The following is a 14618-nucleotide window of genomic DNA, read 5'->3' as shown; positions in this document are numbered from 1 at the left end:
CTAAGCTCTTGTCTAAGCTTTGCCTGGATCGGACTTTCAGCCTTTTTAAGAAAATGTTGATATGAATGTTTTCTATGCAGTTTCTGGTGTACTTTTTCCCATGTTCAATTTTCATCCAAATTCTTCAATAAAGTCAGTATTTTTATACATCTGTGCTAACATCAGAGTCCAGATTCCATATTTGGACCTTAAGTAGAAGGATGTTGCTGCTCACTCTGAAGGTTAAGGAGTTTTATGTGTCTGACTGCAGGCCTCTGGTTCAGTAAATGTGTCCAGTTTTTGCTTTCCACCCCTGTCTAACTGTGAGCTGCAACAATTCTCAGAGCAGCATCTTGCTAAAGGCATGCCTGGCAGCTGCCTGGGTATAGCTTGCTGCTGTGGTTCTGCTTTTTGTATGGATATGAATGAAGCAACAGACTTTCTTCCCAGGCTTCTAACTTGGCCAAGAACATTATATTATTTAGCTTTGTGTTAGCAGCTGGGGAAGAAGATGGTCGCTTTGCTAATTAGTTTCACTCTCATTTTTAAAGAGTTTACTAGTGGTTTGGTCCATTACTTTAACAAAAAGCATTTATAATATCTGTGAATCGAGACATTCTGTTGGTGTTGTGAACTTATGGTGGTAACTAACTATATATCTGCCTGTGTAAGGGAAGTATATAACAGTCTCTTTGTCTTGTATAATCTGGAGACGGATCAACTGAAGCAAAAAAAAGCTTCAAAAAAGAAACATTTGTAAAGGCACAGGGTAGCTGCTCCTTAGAAACCTGAAGTATAATGATGTAAATGGGCAGAGAATTGTCTTACCACTATGACAGAGGTAACTCTTACTATTTGGTTTTTTTTTTTTGGCTCTTTTCATCATTATTAATTATTATTAATCATTAATACTGATGAAAGTAGTAAATAAAATTATGAAGTTTTCACCTGATTTATTTATGGGTTCCAGTGAGGCTCTTATCAGACTTGGGGGTGAGCAAAGGCTGACGTTAGCATTTGCCTTTGTAAGTTGGTGCCTGGCTAAGTGCAGCTGGAGGTAAGTAGATTAAGGCAGACCTCCAGAAAAACTGGGCTAGAAGGGCCCCTCCAGAGTCTTCTGATCCAGCTCCTGCCTCTAGGGAAGACTCAGATATTCCTATGTCACTCTTGACAGATGTTTGTCTTATGTGTTTTTAAAGCCCGCCAACAATGGAGACTCCAGGCCTTTTTCTGCAATAGCAAGCCGTTGTTGACTCTTCAGTTTGTTATCTACAGTTTTCCTTGTATTGTTTAGATGAATTAAGCTTTATTGGGAGGAAATTAACAGTATGCTGAAGATGCTACATTTGTCTTACAATTTGGACAAGAATGAGAGGCTGTGGGTGTATCTTTGCAAACTTAAATTGCATAGTTTTATTCTTGGTTAAACAAGCCAGATGCTTAGAGAGTGCTTATCTAATGTATGAAGAAATTTTCAAGGACACTTAGCAGAGGTGAAAAGTTCAGATACAGCTGTTCTGTGAGGCAGAACCAGTCCTAGGATTATGCACAAATTCACCTTACAAATCGATCTGAATATGAGTAGGCAGAAATGTCACATGGAAGTCAAAGGATCTGAGTCCTGTGAATAAAATGCCCAGTCCACATGCTGCCAGCTGGGCTCCTTGCATGCGAAAGTCACAGCGCAGGCAGGTGATGAAACCTACCCTCTTCTAGACAGAGGGTGGGCAGCAGAGAGTGGGATGGCAGCCAGCAGCTCCCTGTGTTTCCTGCGTGCTCAGGCAGTCGAGGCTCATCTCCACTTTTGCCCCACTCCAGCCTCCCACTCTGCTGCAGGGGAACCAGCCGGACCCCTCCCAGGCTCCTGCCTGTGGTGCCCTGTGTTTGTACCCAAGGCAGAGCCACAAGGTCTGGCTTAAGCTACCTACCTCCAGCTGCATTTAGCCAGGCACCAACTTACAAAGGCAAATGCTAACATCAGCCTTTGCTCACCCCCAAGTCTGATAAGAGCCTCACTGGAACCCATAAATAAATCAGGTGAAAACTTCATAATTTTATTTACTACTATCATCAATATTAATGATTAATAATAATTAATAATGATGAAAAGAGCCAAAAAAAATAACAAATAGTAAGAGTTACCTCTGTCATAGTGGTAAGACAATTCTCTGCCCATTTACATCATTATACTTCAGTTTTCTAAGGAGCAGCTACCCTTTACAAATGTGCCTTTACAAATGTTTCTTTTTTGAAGCTTTCTTTTTTTGGCTTTTTTTTTCTTTTCTTTTTTTTTTTTCCATGAAATGAGACTTTTGCACTTGCAGATTACAGAGCAATAACAAAGTAGAATGACAGCTACCCCTGTACTAGGGTCCTCTGCAAGCTCTAGGCTATTAATTTTCAAGTGGTCGATCCACATGGTAGCAGATGCAGTCCTGTGCTTCAGTTCCCCGCTGCACTGGGTCACAGGGCAGAGAGCTGGCACAGTGTACGAACATCTCTCTTCCTTCTCAGTTCCACCTTTTCCAGGCAATAGCTCCATCAAGTTCACATGGGAAGGCAAGATTTCTCTCATGGAAATGTGAGCGTCCCAAACTGTGTGTGCAGGGGAAACGTGGTAAAACTGCATTCACAGCCAAACTGACTTCTGCATAAAAGTCCCCCCTGCTCTTTTTTCCAGTGGTGAGCCTCACACCTCCAATTTGAAAGGCCAGACTGGGTAGGTTTTCAAAGTTTGCCTGGCCAGAAAGATGCTTGAGAACGTTGTCTTCAGTGTTAATGTAAGAAGGAAATGCTTACCTGAGCGCTTGCTGTTTTAAAGTGTATCGTTTCTTTACACTCACGTTCATTGGATGGCTCAACATAAAGGTGTAGCACTCTCCTTCCATCTAAATTCCCTGATTTGAATTGTTATCAGCAGCAGAATTGCATAGGAAGGTACATGGTAGGAGAACAATAGCTCCATTATGACCTACTAACATTGTAATCTAATTTGAGTTTAAAAAAAAAAGACCTACATACTAACATCCAGCACAGTAGGATAGCTGAATGCATTTTTATAGTACAGAAACAGCAATCTGTGATAGTTTTTAAAGGAATATGTGTTTCAGTATTATTTAGATTGCCATTTCTAACTGGTACAGCATTTCAGTTGAAGTAATGTTTCTCACCTGTACTGCTTAGCCAAGCTTTGGTTTGTTTTGATTTTTTTTATTGTTATTTAAACGTTTACAAGTTTGAAAAGCATACAGTGCTGAAAACAGCTTGCTAATAAAGGAATAGTTCCCCACTCTTGTTTCTTGAAACACTGAAGACACAGAAGAGCCTTAATTTACTCATAATGGCCTAGATTAAGGATAATGGTGTAACTGCAGTGATCAGTCATGGCCTATATCACAGGCTGAGCAGCTCAGAGTTTCTTCTGTGTTTGCCATCAGGGCAGGGATGGGAGATGGGATGTTCTGTTACCTCAGCTTTACAGGCTGAAGGATCTCAAGGCACAAACGATTAAACGACTTTCGCAATGTCATGGCAGGACCTCTGCAGCAGAGCAAAGAGTTTGGGTAGCAGCAGTTGAGATCCTTTCTCTCCAAGTGATACAGCTAGAGCCCAATAAAGAGCTGGCACACATTCCCGTAAGACCAGATAAGCTGTACTGCATGTTAAAAACATGCCCACAAGCTACTTTTTGCTAATGCAGTATGCTGTGCTAGTGTAATCAATAATCAAAGTTATATTAGCATGAATTTCTTACCATCAAATGCAGCAAAATTGGGCAAATCTTGCAAGAACAATAAAGGTGGTTTATGTGTATGTTTAGGCCCCCTCACCTTGGAGGTGGTGGGAATCCCTCCATTTATACAGTGGGCTCTTCATTGTTCTCAGATTTCACTCTGTTCTCATCTCCTATGGGCATATTTAAGTGAGTTAGGGTAAAGGTACCCAGGGGGAATTTAAAGGATGAAGTTTAGGTTGCTTGTTTAAGCAACTACAAGCACTTAGGTTCCTGAGTCACATAGGCGGTTTAAAACCACTCCTTACTCACTCTAATGAAAATCTGAATACTGGTCCTTGAGACAGATCTCAGTTATATATCCAATGTGGCAGCTGGTACTTGCTTACCTTCCCAGAGGGAGAAAACATTGACTGTTTCTTTTTTGCTATTGGATTTTGGCTAACTGAGCTGTTTCCTTTACTGCAGGAAAACTCCATTCAGCCATTAACTTCAGTTGCTTAACTAAATAATTTGAAAGTTTCTCATTTCATTGTGCCAGCTGATATGCTTAAATACATTTTTTTTTGTGCCAGTAGAGTTTTTCCAACTGTTCAAAGACACAGCAATACTGGTACCTTTTAATAAAGTTTTAATTTCACAGTGTCCAACTTATGAATCACACTTCCTAATGCAATTTTAAATAAGCTATTATGAATACTGAGAAGGTTGCAAGATATGTAATGACAAATAATACAGGCAAATTCAAAAAGAAAGAAGCAGCAGTTCGTGGCCAAGTATGTATGAGATTAAATAGGTCCTAGCATCGTAAATTAAAGCTGGCCTCTCTTAACATTAGGTAGATGTTACACAGTAAAGGCACAGAATCATTTCATAACTTACTCAAGAAAAGCCTTTGAATTTCTTCTTGAGGCATTACATCTGTTAGTTGCACACACTCACTTCTTAAAGGAAAATTCAACATTCGTCTAGCACGCAGATATTTGCCAGACACACCTAAGTTGTCAGAATACCTGCCTAATGTACATGGTGTGCCTATACCCCACTTGAAATACTGCATTTCTACCTGACTTACACAATAGTGGGCCTAGTTCTCCCTCCCCCTGCTGTGCTGATTTTTAGATTTCTCTTTCCTGCTATAAGTACTCTCTAACATCTATTAACAGCTGTCATTTTCTGCTCTGCACTTTGTATCGTGTATTATTCTTATGTATAGACAGAGCACGGTCTCGCTTTTCGGTTTGTTTTTCTACAATCATTTTGCTTTCCGTTTGCATAACCTTACATGTTTTCAGCAATATGGAGCATTAGGGCACCCAGCTTTGTCAATAGTTTTAGAGGGGAGAGAAAAAGAGGGGGAGAGAAAGAGCTGCGTTAGTTCCAATTATATACATAAACCAATGCAAGTAATAAAAAAACTTGCTTTTGTGTCAATGGCGGTGTGGTAAATAATTGCAATGGCCCACCTGAAGTACCCGGTAGGAACTGCGTAAAACCAATAATAGCCAGGTTAGAAAAGATATTAGCCTTTATTTGTGCTGAACTGCAATTGAAGTTATGTGAACTAAAACACTTGTTAACTATGTTAGGTGGTCAAAATATTTATAGGTTTATTGGTGTCTTAAAAAGACGAGCTTAACTGAATAGGACTTCCATAGTGCATAGGTTTCTCAAACAAGAAACATGGCCAAACATCAGCTTTGTGAGACATGGCAGTTACAAAACAGGAAGGCACATAACAGTGTCTCATATGCCTTGCAAAACCAAGTTAATTACAGGAATATTCCTCAAACCATATGGAAATGGGTGGTTCCTGCAGCAAGGGACAGCCAAATCAATCCTAGTATTTATGAGGAATAAACAATCCCAGAAGATGACTGGATAGCTTGTATAATGCAAAAGGTTTCCATTGGCACAGAGGGGGAGGTTAAGTGAAATAATGGTGTATATATGGTGAAATCTAGAATAGAGGCTTTGTGGGTATTCAGATCTTCTGGAGGGAAGCTGTAGCCTTCAGTCTCATGATACTGTGAATATGTCTACGTGGTTGGTTGCACTCATGCACAAATTCCCTCTGCAAGTGCGTTCAGCTGCCTGGACACAAGCCAGCTCCAGTTCAAAAGCATATTTGTGAAGCCCAGCCCAGATCACTCTGCCTCTGAGCACAGCTTAGTAGCTCGGGCACAGTGTCACCCTAACAAGGTCACAAGGATTTTCAGTTTGGAGCTGGCTGGAGGCCCATTAGATTGGTGTGCATGCAAAAGGAACTCATATCTGCTTGGTGTGGCTCATTATGTGCATCCCATAAGAGATTACCAGGGTCCCAAGACTGGATAAGCATCCATTTTAATGCTAAGGTTAAGGAAAAGGAATAGCATGCTCTGGAGTTCTTTTAAACCAAATTGATTTAATTAAGTAAGCTTGTAAATGACTTGTGGATTGGGTCATTCAAATAGTTTGAAAGGCCATGGAAAGGATGGTTAAAAGCTTTTACTTAAAAACAGGTTAACACATACTTAAGGTGCTGCTATGCCAGCCTTGTCCAGCATAGGGCTTTCAGGCACACCTGACCTGCAAGACATTTCTACCCACTTGCAGCTCTCTGGCTGCTTCATCAGATGCAGTCCAGCCTGCTCCGAAAAGGATGGCACTGTGCCTGCCACCATGCTTGGCTGCTCATCCCCACGGCTTCCCATTGCAGTATGAGTTTTGTGCAGCCATGTGGACAACCAGGCTGGTGGACCAACCTGGCTAAAAGCCAGTCATTTCACTGTTGCTAGCCTTCAGCTGAGCAGCTTCCCGGATCCAGCCTGCTGTGCGGCCGCATGAGGGGTGGCGCTGGCACCAGGGGGCAAGTGGCTTTGGGCAGGGAGAAGGGGGCGAGACCACTTTTCTCAGTGCAGCATCGATTTTCACTGTGCTGCCTCTACAGCCATACATGCACACTGCCCACCACCCTTTGAGTATGCTGGCATGGCTCAACAGCAAATTGCTAAGCCCCTCTCGAGGCGCATTGTAGCTCAGGCGTTGAGGGCACTGCTTCCAAGTCCCAGTCTGGGCCCCACTGGATCCAGGCATCAATTTGCAACAAACAAGAGTAACCAAAATCTAAGCTTAAGTACCACCACAATTTATCTTGACAATATCTGTGTGTTACTTTTTTTTCCTATATATACTTCATTTTATGAAACAGACGTGGGTTTTTTTTTTTTTTGCCTCATGTTACTTTACCTGTGCTGAAGTCCTGAAAGTTGTATTAGGCCCATCATAGAAACCAAATCTCAAGTAACATGGTATCAGAGAGTGAAATCTTTTGAATGGAAATAACCTTGATATTTCCCAGATGTATTAGCAGGAAACGTGTTTTTCTCAGATCACTTAAAAAAAACCAAAAAATTTGAGTGTATCAAAGAATCCAATTTTAACATATGACATTGCAGGAGAGGATGGGAGATTGACTAATGGGAAGCAGCTCCACATTTTCCAGCTTTCATGCCTCATCAGTGCCTTTTCTGATAGCTTTAAACTTTGATGAATACTGATTGGTGGAAGTCAAAGATGAGGAAGTATAAAATAATGTGATTTTGTTTTGAGGGGTGGTCTGTCAAAACCAGGCACAGCCTTGATGACGAACTGTGATTATGGTTTCTTAGTAGCTAGGAAAAAAAGTCTGTTATCCAATGTAGGATAACCTGCGAAAGAGTCTATGACAAGCATTTTAGGTACAATGCATGGTTACTTTCACAGTTGCTACTGTAGAATAGCATTAAGTGCTTCAGTAAGAAGAATCCCTTGAGGAGTAGAAGGTGAAGCAAGACTAGAATTCGCATAATTTTAAGTTACACATTTTTCTATAAATAGAGTGCCTATTAAAATGAAAAAATAGAACACCTATTAAATCTGCCATGGATTTCAGTGGGAACAGAAGTGGGTCATAGGTCTGCACAGAAACTCAAAAAAATAATGAAATTTTATGCATGGCAGTGCCAGCACAATGCCCCAGATTCTCCATCAGGTTTTGTACTGTTCTTTTTCCACATAGATTTGAGTTCCTGCAGTGACTCTTGATCTAAAAGTGTTCGTATTTGTAATATGTTTCAACAAAAAGGCATGATTAGCCTTGTGTTCTGGATATTGGCTCGTCTCTGTGGGCAAATTTTTTTGGCTCTTATTATTTGTGTCTTACCCACAAGCATAGAAGCTGCATAGTGACCAACCCTCACTGACAAGAAGGTTACCTTATATCACTGCGGCATAGTAAAGGTGGCAAAAGATGCGTGTAAGCCCTGTCAAATTACATTTACGGCTTTTACGTTATCAAGGTCCTTTATGTTGCCAGCACAGTGTAGAAGGGCCATGGAGAGACAAAGGACTCATGCCTACACTTGAATCAGTGGAGGAGGAACAGGATTAGCAGCTGACCACAGTAACTACAGATATTAAATAAATGAAGAGTCAGATGCTAAGCTGGTACACATCAAATCCAGGCAACCTCTACCCAACAGTGAGCCAGGCTTCCTGCTTTTTCCACATGCTACACTCTGGCAGAGGCATCTTTTATAAAGCAAAACTCAATGCCCAGTTCTGCACAGAGTCCAGTTTTGCTGCTCACTTAGGTGACTTTTTATCATTATATCTGTATCAATAAATCATCAATAAATGTTTTGTGTTGCAACCAGAAGCACAGGTTCTGTTTCTTGTACATACAGCCTACAAACAAAATAAAATGGATTAAGGGCTGAAACAATGACATATTGTCCACTAACTGAAAATGTCCAATTTAGGTTAATACTATTGGAAGTCATGAAATCCTATTACGAAATCTGAAAATATTCTAGTTTCTATAGAATTTTTAAAATTTACACATGATCACATGATGATCACATACAGGTGTAACTGCTGTGGTAGCTTGGTAGAAAAGTGCTATTTATAATTAAAGTAATATATACCTAAAATTTTAAATCACCAAAAGATGTCACAGAAAAATAATTATTCCTGAATTAGTACCTAGGATATAATATTGTAAACATAGAGATGTGAGTGGCGTTAAAAGGTAGTGTTGCCTTGGAAATACAAGACCATATGGCTTGGCATTCCAGATCAGATTGTTGATTCCAGTCATCATTAGCAGTTATAATCAATATTTTAGTTTTAAAAGACAGCTGCTGTTGTCTGCATCTAACTGATTGTGCGACAGGAGTACATCACAGAGCAAATTCCTTCCATGAGTGATTGATCCATTTATGCCAATAAGTGAGATTTTATTATCCTTATCTTCCTGCTTGCATGAACAATTTTAAGTTTTCAGTTTTCTTTTATGTCTTCTGAATAGCAGGGATATGCTGACTGAAACACACTGGTAGGAGAAAAATAAGTTAAATGTAAACCAACCTATCTTGAGTGCTGTTGTTTAATATCCAGATAGGAATAGAAACACCTCCTGACAAATGTGTGGGCGTATTTCGGTTATATCTAATGCCACTGGAAGACTTTTCATCAATATGTGAAGTCTCCCACCCAGCTCCTGTATCGAACAGAGGAGCCAAGAGGTTAACGGAACACTGACCTTCTCCTCAACCCTCGTAAGCACTCATCAACATGAGAATATATTTTTTCTTAGATTTTGAAGGTCACGATTCTTTCGTGTTTTCATTGCTGCAGTCAATTTCCTAGTGATTTTTAATGGCTCAGAACTAGCAAAGTTCATCTATAGGCCAGTAGCACAAGACATTCCAGTTGGTTTCTCTAACCACAGGAATGTGGTAGACTAGGAAAACATGTGGAAAAGTAATGGTGGAAACAAGGGAAACCCTCCTTTGCATTTGAAGATGCAATGTGCTACCTGCTCGGCAGCATGTAGCCTGTTATTTGGTGGTTTAGCTTAATTAAACCCTGAAATGCTTCCATTTCCTGTATCCCATATTTCAGTTCTCTGTGGTTTTTAATTTTGCTAAGTTCTGACAGGCAGAATTTTGCAGAGTTGGCTGTAATGTGGGTTGTCCCTTTGCTGGAAGTTTGTTGTTGTCTCGCTGTGCACTGTGTCAGTCAAAAACCTTCTGGCTGCTCTCACACAGTCCAGGGCTGGTGTGATTCCTGTGCTAGATACAAAGTGATGGCAATCTCAAAAAAATCCATGTGTTTCAGAGGAGAGAAAAGTGTTTACCCTCCTCGTTCAGGTTCCCACCAAAAGCCACAAAGAAGCTTCCCGGGATTCCATTTGTCATCAAGTGAGGGACTTCTCTTGCAGATCTTGCAGGATCTAGGCTATTTTCTCATGACAGTCATATGATTTCTATTGATCTAGCAACATTATCCACGTATATTGTCACTTCAGTACCTGATAACTTTGTGTACTGCCGTCCTGGGTCTGGCTGGGGTGGAGCTCCTAGCGGCCCATGTAGTGCTGTGCTTTGCATTTGTGGCTAGGGAGGCTTGGTAATGCACCAATGATAACACTCCAGTGTTTTGGCTATTGCTGAACAGTGCTTGCACAGTGTCAAAGCTTTCTCTCCAAACCACCCCTCTGCCCCCAAGGCCAGTAGTTTGGGGGTTGGCAAAAGATTTGGAAGGGGACCCAGCTGGGACAGCTGATACAAACTAACCAAATGGACATTCCATACCATATGGTATGGAATATCATATGGTGAGGGGTCTGGAACACAAATCATATGAGGAGCGGCTAAGGGAACTGGGGTTGTTTAGTCTGGAGAAGAGGAGGCTGAGGGGAGACCTTATCACCCTCTACAACTACCTGAAAGGAGGCTGTAGTGAGGTGGGGTCCAGCCTCTTGTCCCTGGTAACAGGTGATAGGACGAGGGGGAATGGTTTGAAGTTGCGCCAGGCCAGGTTTAGGCTAGACATTAGGAAAAACTTCTTCACCAAAAGGGTTGTCAGGCTCTGGAATGGGCTGCCCAGGGTGGTGGTAGAGTCCTCCTCCCTGGAGGTATTTAAAAGAAGGATAGATGAGGTGCTTAGGGAGATGGTTTAGTGGTGGGATGTCAGGGTTAGGTTAAAGGTTGGGCTCGATGATCTTAAAGGTCTTTTCCAGCCAAAGTGATTCTATGATTCTATGTCATGCTTAGCAATAAAAGCTGAGGGAAAAGAGGAGGGTGCAGGGACGTTCCTTGCTATGGCATTTATCTTCCCAAGCAATCATTATGGGTGCTGAGGTCCTGCTTTCCAGAAAGTGACTGGACATCTGCCTGCTGATGGGAAGTAGTGAGTAAATTCCTCTTCTTGCTTTGCTTGCATGTGCAGCTTTTGCTTTTCTTATTAAATGGCCTTTGTCTCAGCCCAGGAGCTTTTCCATCCTACTCTTGCCCTCTCTCCTGTTGAGGAAGGGAAGTGAGGGAGCAACTGGGTGAGCATCTGGCAGCCAAGGTCAACCCACCACAGTTGTCTTCTATAAGACTGTATTTTACGGTGGAACCAACCTGGCCAGTCTCAATGAGTGTATTTGGCACATTTAGTTGTACAAAATTCAGATCATCCTCCTGATGTAGGTACTCAGGCATTAGAGTAGCTTTTATTCACTCAGATAATCAGTACAGGACTAGGATTATCTCAATGTGAAACCCGCCTGTGTAAAGTGAATTTACAAAGAAATGCTACTTATTCAATAGATGGTGAAGGATGGTTTGCCAAATAATAGATTAAGGGTTTGACATACATTTAAGACAGTATCATTATTCAGGCTTTCCATTTTTCTCTTCCACGGATCATGTCTTCACAGTGACTTGAAGGCCCAGGAGCTGTTAACACAGTCAATAATCAGGAGGGTTGCTCATTCCGCTACCAGCAGATGAGATTATGTCAATATGAAACTCAGCTTCAGATTGTATTTTCTGCAAGGGGATTAGAACTAGGGAACTGTGAAACTCCACATGAGAAGGGTATGGGGAACCATACAGAAGGGAAAGTTGATTTGAGGTGAGTAAGAATGGTTTCTCTCGTTTGTTGCAGGCAGGAAAATGTGTGAGAAAGCAAGGTAAAATATTGGTGGATGTTATGAATAAATGCAACTCTCCAGACAGCCCTTTCTTGAACAGTACAGTCCTGATTCACTCAACCATATAAAATTATAATTAGTCATGTTCCCAAACTCAGCACAGACTTGCTGAATAGGCTGTTTATATAAGATCCCTGTAGCAGACTTAAGAGTCATGGCATAGGAAATGAATGCTAGTATAAAAAATCAAACAACATCTCCCATAAGAAGCTGTAGCACGGCTAAAGTCTTGAGGCCAAAACCAGCTGTATGCAGATGCAAGAATTTTATGCTATTTCAAGCCAGAACTCGCATAATTTCTGCAGGTGAATATGGCATCCGTGCACCCTGTACAAAAGCTACTGTGCTGACCAAACGATGCAGCATGAAATCCTAGCCTTGCAGAAATAACTGGGAGCCTTGCCGTGTGTTTGACAGGATCGTAACATTACTGATCACAGTGGCTAGCAGAGGCTGGTGGAGCAAAGGAGTGCGATCACTTTGAGATCAGCCTACCAGCTTTTGCAGGATGCCACAAACAGCAACGTGCAGTCTCCTCCTGTAAAAATGATGGCAAGCAACCTCCTGCTTCATGATGAACAGGTGGTAAGATTTTGTAGCTCAGTGTTTGTGACTCTCCAGATTGGAGCATGAAAACTTTGCCTGTAAGAAGCACATTTTGGAGCTTTTCCCCAGAGTCTGATAAGTATCAGAGCTGGATATTTAGCTGGAAATAGACTTCTTGCTTAGAAGAATTCTTTGACGTTTCTTGAGGAAATTTGCATTAGGGGCATTTAAAAACCAAAGCATTCAAGCGAGTGACTTAACTTTTTTCCTGACTGAATGGGTAATTCAGCATGCTAAGCCATGCTCGTGTCTACAGTCATGAACCTTCCTGTTCCATTTCTATAGAGCACCTTACACTGGGAACATATGCAGGAGTAGGGCTGATGTGTGTTATGATAATACAAATAGTAAATACAGGAATAGTCAGCAGCAGATGGGATCCGCACACAGCTTTTCCTGAGGAGTCTGTAGGAACATCACCCCAGTGCAGCAGGCCACACAACAAGGAACGAGGGAGCAGTCAGGATTCTTATAATTGAAATTAACTGTATGTTGTTTCAATTAATTGTTCCAATTAGTCTTTCTTTATTTTCAGTTATGCCTTTCTGTAACTGTGTCATCTGGGATGCTGTGAGAAATTGAAAATGCCCTAATGGTCAGATGCTCATCAATTAAAGAACTTTCTATTTCTAATTAGCTCCCTGAGAAGAATTCATTGTAAGGATGAAAAATTTTACAGGTGGAATGAGTGAGGAGTTGTTTTTATTACAAGACTAATTTTCCTTTCAGCAATAGCATTATATCTGTTGCCAAAAATAATTTTGAAAAAGCCTTAATAAAGAAGAAAATAAGGTAACAGCTGGTCTGTTTCTATCTAGCAAGACTTTCTTGTTCCTGTGAGCTATCTTTCACAATGATTTAGTAGCTAGGATGCAAACAGCACAACAGCTTTAAACCACATTTTTTTCAAAACAAAATAATAATCCAAATCAAAACTACGAAAGCTACTTTTTATTAAGTCAGAGCAAGAGGTACTGTTTCCATTTCTTAGTCAATGAGACATTTCCTGGGAAAGACTCAGGAAAATGGTCATGTTCTAGATCTGGTTAAAGTATTTCAGAGTTTATATTATTTTGTGTTTTTTTTTTAAAACTGAAAACTGAAGCCTAAGATGCAGTTTCAAAAGTTTTCTTTTCTTTCTCCCGAATTTTTATTTGCCCTGGAAGTTCACACAGTACTGAGAACAGTTGCTAGCAGTTGTTTCCCCTGAGGCTGTAAATGCAAAAGGACTGAAAGCTCTGCCTAAAAGCATGGCCTAACAGATGCTTTCTGCCACAGCCTGTAACCATCTCCAAATCCAGCTGTAAGTAAGTATCACACTACCTTGATATGCTAAGATTCAGAGAGATTCTGTTTTTCAAATTTTTAAGCGTGGCACACAGCCTGCACCTTATACCAGACCTCCAAAGCCTGCACAATACACAAAGGCCTCCAATTTAAGAGCCTATCCACAATTCGTGACTATGTGTAGAGTTAGGCAGTGTGTAAGAACAGCTTGTGAATGGATGCATCTTCTGACACAACTTGCAGACAGCAGAGCTGCCCAAGAAGCTGTGCTTTTTTTCTGCTTATCCTTCATTAGGAATGCTGAGACAGATCTCCAAAGTTATTTAGTTGTGGCATTGCTTCAGCTATGGTGATCCAAGGACATTTTGTCACATAGAGGTGACAAAACTTAGGGAAATGCACTATCTTATGTATCAGCTGTATTATATGGTATGAACAGATGGCACATGACGCGTTCATCAGCAGCTTTCATCTTCATCAAAGATACTTTAGCAACATGACCTAACTCAAATCCTTAGTCTTCCTGTCTCATTTCTGCTCTTTGTCTAAGAGAATAACTTTACAGTAATCACAACAGATTTCAGCAATGGATTAATTTGTTTCTCCCTCTCTCTGTCTCTAGGCATATATGTGTGTATGCGTATATGTACTTATACACACGTTTATAAATATATTTATAAACATCAGCATATTTTAGTTGTTATAAGACAACTTCCATTGCACCCTTTGATTATGATTTCCATGTAAAAAATCTGCAGTTAACCAAAATGCTGAATGAAGTGAGGGTCATAACTTCTCCATCCTAAACCTTGTTTGTCAAAGGTTTCTCATACTTTTGCAACCTCTTAGTAAAAATAGATTAAACAGCACCTGAAATAGTCCATTTTTGTATCTAGCCAAATTCATCATCTTTGCCACAGCATTTAAATAGTCATAAACTTAATTTTTTGCATGTCTTTGTACTGACAATATGATCCATTTAATAACCTCTAACATTGATGCAGC

General features: G+C 40.7%; 1 protein-coding gene across 1 annotated transcript in view; it reads right to left on the bottom strand.

Annotated features, from left to right (window-relative positions):
• Nucleotides 1-14618, bottom strand: part of VLDLR (very low density lipoprotein receptor) — an 87689-nt gene that overhangs the window by 26055 nt on the left and 47016 nt on the right. The gene's annotated exons all lie outside the window — the stretch shown is intronic.

Source organism: Egretta garzetta, unplaced genomic scaffold, assembly GCF_000687185.1.
Source record: "Egretta garzetta isolate BGI_Z169 unplaced genomic scaffold, ASM68718v1 scaffold596, whole genome shotgun sequence".
NCBI classification, from domain to species: domain Eukaryota; kingdom Metazoa; phylum Chordata; class Aves; order Pelecaniformes; family Ardeidae; genus Egretta; species Egretta garzetta.
This window is presented reverse-complemented; position numbering and strand designations above follow the sequence as displayed.